This window comes from Lactuca saligna, chromosome 3 (assembly GCF_052625555.1).
Source record: "Lactuca saligna cultivar CGN05327 chromosome 3, ASM5262555v1, whole genome shotgun sequence".
Taxonomy (NCBI): Eukaryota; Viridiplantae; Streptophyta; class Magnoliopsida; order Asterales; family Asteraceae; genus Lactuca; species Lactuca saligna.
In genome coordinates this window covers 37,301,952-37,307,951 of record NC_136419.1, presented here as the reverse complement: position 1 = coordinate 37,307,951, position 6,000 = coordinate 37,301,952, and positions in this window count along the sequence as shown.

Here is a 6,000-nt window from a genome sequence, read left to right as displayed (position 1 = left end):
CAAACTCATTTACCTTCTACTTACTATTGAATGAAGGTAAGAACACTAACATTTCCGATAAAGAATCACCAACAATCAGAGAAACAAGATCAATGCAAAAGAGGAAAAATGCGAAAGGTACAAAATTCCTATCATATCTAATATATTCATATATGAATAAAATTGTATATATTATTTATATTTTTGTAATAAATAAATATTAATAAATCAACGAGCATATATCATATTCATATATCAGTAACTTATTCAAATATTATATGTTTTCATTTCCCAGATAAAAAAGAAACAAAAATACCAAAGAAAATAAAGCATCAAAGCAGAAAAAGTCCATCAAAAAGGAAAACTCCTGAAAAACAACAACTACAAGAAAAAAAAAAAAAAAAAAAAAACAATGGTAAAGGAATTTTATTCAATGAAAATAGATGTTCACCAGAGGCATTACTATCTATAATCCTTGGGATGAGCAAAGAACAAAAAGAATCTGTAAGATCTATGGGGTTTGAAGCTTTGTTAAAAATAAAAATCACAGATATACCACTGAATTGAAGCTAGGATTTTTTGTTCTTCAAAAATTTGGTTATGAGAGAATGGTGATAGATATTGAAGGAAAGGAACTGAAAGTAACAATAGAGTCTGTTCATGACATGTTGGGCATACCAATTGGTGGAACCAAACTTACAGAACCGGATCAATGGCCTAAGGATGATACAAGTTATGATGAATGGAAGCAACAATTTAAAAAAGATTCAATCATCCGACTAAGTGCAATAAAAAAATGTTATTGTTTCTACCACACAAGTTGATTTCAATTTCAAATTGAACTTCTTAGTTCTTTTTGTCAACACGTTTTGCGAGTCAACATCAATGGGAAGATGTATACGGTTTCCCTTGAGTTGTATTTCAAGAAGAACAGATATCAGCAACATAGACTGGTACAGCTATGTTTTGGACTGTCTTGTCAGAACAAAAAAACTCATGCATACCATACTCAGATACCAGCTTCTTTGTTGGACCTTCAGCTTTCTTGGTGGTAAGTTATTTTAATGTTTATACTCAATTTTTAATAATATTGATTATTCATAAACTAATAGCAAATATTCATATATGAATAAGAAAAATATATTTGTTCACAAGTAATGCTTTACATTACTTATTCATATATGAATAAGTCATTACTTATTCATATATGAATAAGTCATGACTTATTCATATATGAATAAGTAAAAAAAATAATATTACTTGTTCATATATGAATATCAAATAGTTATCATTCATGTGCAGTTGTTCTATGCTAATAACATCCAATCAGAAGCTTTGACAGTAACACGTAAACGTCCAACAATTTGTTATTGTAGTTCAGAGAAGATTAGATATCGAGAGGCATTTGAACAAGAAAAAGGTAGATTTGGACTTGGAGAAATAAATGAAGAATTTGTTGACGAACAAGATGAAGGAGATACAGATCTCAAAGACAATGATTATGATAAAGATGAAGATCATTATGTTGAGGTAATTAGTTTGAACATGTTAATAATATATGATTACATTAAATTATTATATTAAATTCTAATCATATACTTCTTTTTGTTATATAGGCATATGAATCAAAAATATCAAAAATGACTAATAGTTTTGAGAGGTTGAAGGAAAAACTAAATTCAAAGCTTTATGATGCGATGATAAAGTTCCCTGAAAAGGAAAGCTTTAGAATTTTCAAGGAAAAGATCACAAATATGATTGTTGAAGAAAAAACTGAAAGCACAACACTTTTTAATTTTCCAAGTAATGAAACTGGAGTTGAAGGAATCAATTTGACACCAATAATGGGTCAAAAAACAAATGATAAAAAAGAAAATGAAGATAAGGAGGGAAATGGAGAAGAAGGCAATGATAATGATGCAAGTCAACTAGAAGTAGATTATTTACTTGATTCAAATGAACCAGAGAATGAAGCAATAAAGAATGATGCAGATAAGAATAAAAAAGAAGGTGAAATTGGAGTAAAAGAGAAAGATGGAAAGAGGAATGAAAATGAGAATGATGAAGAGGAAAAAGATGATCATGCTAAGGAAACAAATAATCATGAGGAGACTATTCAACAAACTGAACATGAAATTTTTTTGGATAAAGTTGTTGACAACATTATGGGCAATGTCCTTGGAATTGGAATTTCAAGTTTAAATAGTCAAGAAGATGAATTCTGGAATCACCCTGAAATGAAAACTATTTTCGATAATATTGATATAGGTAAATTTTGTTTTACTTTTATTTTAATATATATATATATATATATATATATATATATATATATATATATATATATATATATATATATATATATATATATTAATACACAATAACAATTTTGTTTGTTAAATTTTGACCAATGTCACCAATGAGTACAGGTAAAATTAATACTCTTGCAGAAAAGGAAAAATCAGAAGGTGTACATGAACAAGGAACAAAAGTTGAAAAAACAAAAGGAGATGATACAGGTAAATGAATGACTTAAAATATATTACAATATTCATATTGATTTTTTTAATAACATTGTTTATTCATAAGTGAATAATACACTATATAAATGAATAAAAAATAAAAAATATTCATATATGATGTATATGTTTTAGGCAAGGAAAACTCTGAAGATAGAAATGAAGGAGGAATAGAAGCTAAGAACACGAAATATGGAGGTGAAGAAAAACATACAGAAACTGAGAAAGGAAATGCAGAAGATAAAGGTAAATAGTTGAATCACTAATAAATTAATATAATAAGTTTTATTATTCACAAATAAATAACACAATATAAAAAAAATATTTCTTATTCATAAATAATGATATGCATTACTTATTCATAAATGAATACATTACTTATTCACGTATGAATTACTTAATCACAGTTCTTTATCTTTCAGGAAAGAAAAAGTCAGAAAATGAAAACAAGAAATGAGAAAAAGTTGACAAGACAAAAGGAACTAAAGGAGGTAACAATTTGGATAAACATTTCAAAATATAAACTTAAATATTATAATTAACTTACAACTATTTATATGATAAATCTTCTGGCATGCAGATACTCATCCAAGCTTTAGTCTAGGTCTCAGTCAAGATTCAGATCAAACTTTAAGTAAAAAATCTAATGAATCTTCACCAAATAAACCACTTATAAAGAAACAAATCAAAGATGACCATCATAAGGTTGTTATCAGATTAGCAAAGAAAAATGTTTTTAATCCAAATCCAATCTCTGTATCAATTCCTACTGAAGTAGGACCATCAAAGCATGGTCTGGATCAACCAAGAGAGAAGAAGCTTGCTGATGCTTTCAAATCACCTTTCAAATGCAGAATAACAGACACAAAACCCAAACTGACACATCGAGAGAGTATTGTCAGTGAATGGTTGTTCAACTTACAAGGCAATACATCATAAGTAACTTTATTTTATATACATTCATATATGATTATTATATAGATAATAATCTATGACATTTTGATTATATATTTGCAGAGATGTGGTTTTCTAGACAAAATATGGTCAGATAACAGAAAGAGCAATTATGGAAAGTCTATATGCAAACACATATATTTTTGGAGAAGTTTTAACCATACAAACTCTTCTTGAAAGTTGGAGTTTGTGTAAGTTTATGTTCTAAACTTAATTCTTTCCTTATTCATAAATGAATACACCAATATGATGTATTCATTTATGAATATTATATTTTTTTACAGCTGAAATTCACATATGATTATACAAATATGATGTATTTTTCTAACATAATTATATATATTCAACTGAAATTCCCATATGATTATATTGGTTACAGATTGCTTATCTAACTTCAACATTGTCTGATAAAAGAAAATATAAAAAATTCAAGGAGAACTTTCATGAGAGTACCAATGGGTACAAAAAAATATTGAACATAAAAGATATTTACATGGTATGTTAATTAAAGTTGTTTTATATATATATATATATATATATATATATATATATACTTTATCAACAAAATACTTACCATTATATACATAAAAACATGTATTCTTTCCAGTTGTTAGAAGTGCTCACATTTTTGTGATTGTCTTCAATTAAAAAAAAAACCGTCAATTGAAATTCTAGACAATAGTGCAGTTGAGGGGGATTATGAAGGAAAATACGGAGTAATATTGAAACCTTTGGTATGTACCCAGTTCACAACAACATAAAATAACCAATTTATTACATATCTAACTTTTATTTTATTTAATTATCTATAAAATTTCTTTGTGAGATAATTTAAAGAAATAAACCATCCAAGAGCAAATGCAATCTCAAAAGAAAGTATCAAACCCTAACAACTTGAAATGTCATGGAGAACAGTTAAAAACAAAGTTGATTGTGGGGTCATTGCAATGAGACATATGGAGACCTATATGGGACAACCACTCTCAAACTACTTTAGAGAAGCTCAGGCAAAGATATGCACACATAATGCTAACTTATGAAATTAACATGTTGAAGGCTAAGGTGTTGGATCTTGTTGAAAAATATCAAAAAGGTGAATTCAAAGTGTGTACTGATCATGCATACAAGGCTATGAAAACAATTCAAAAAAGGTTAAAAGAATATTGATGATTGCTTGTGAAGATGAAAGAATGTTGAAGTGTGATGCTATAAAATAGTTTGTGTTGAAGATGAATGGATTTGAAGTACATGTAAGATGATTATGCGAAACAAGTTTTAAAAGGTTCGTTAAATGTTGTTGAACATCATTTTAATATTTTGTGAAATGCTTATGAACAGCTTTTATTATCTTGTGTTGAATGATTATGTAATAGAAACAACTTTGCTTATTTCTGTTAGTTTTTTATATTTAAATATTTTCAAAGTTTATTTATATTTATTCATAAATAAATACGAATATGATATATTCATTTATGATTAAATTAGGAGTAATATGTCAGCATAACAAAGTTCATATATAAATATAACAAATTTCATATATGAATATAACTAACTTATTAGTAGAAACAAGTTTGCTTATTTATGTTATTTTTTTATATTCAAATATTTTCAAACTTTATTTTTATTTATTCATAAATGAATACGAATATGATATATTCATTTATGAATAAGTTCAAATTAATATGTTAGTATAACAAAGTTCAGATATTAACATAAAAAAAGTTCAAATATGAATATACTTATTTATTAGTATAACAAATTTCACATATTTGTATTCATTTATGAATAATTTACAATATCAATATAACTTATTTTATAGTAATTTAAAAACACATATCAACATATCAATTTACCATATCAATATAAATGTGTATTATTCATACATGAATATTATTGTTTATTGTTTTTATCTGCATATATTCATAATGAATTAAACCAAAAAACATAAAAATAAAATAAAAAAACTAAAAAATCCCTAACTGTCTTTTGCTGATTTAGAAGCTCCGACTCTTTCTGGACAAGTACGTAAATTGTGTGGAACTCGTTTTCCACATCCTGAACACATTCTATGTTCTTTTTTAGAATTTTCATATGCTACTTCACCTGCAGTTGAAATTCTTTTCTTGATTCCAGAACCTTTATTGATTTGAACTTTAGGAACATGAATATTAATCTCTTCTGGAATAGGAATAGTAACACCCAAAAGCTTGCAGACAACTTCACCATCTGTCTTGCTTTTCAATCCAGGAGAAATATAATCACTCTCAAATTCCTTCAACAACATTTGTTGCTTCTCAGCAAACAAAGTCAATCTCTTTTAGTCCTCTCTTACAATATCCAAACATGATTCAAAACTATAATATGAATCATTGACTAGCTTTACATTCTCACAATCACCTGAATCGGATTGAACAGAACTAAAACGATAATTTCTTGATATCACATCCTTTCTCCATCTCTTCAAAATGTACATTGTAGGGATTTCTTTAACACCACATCTCATCATTATTGTAAAAGCATGTCTGCATAAAACACCCATACGCTTAAAATG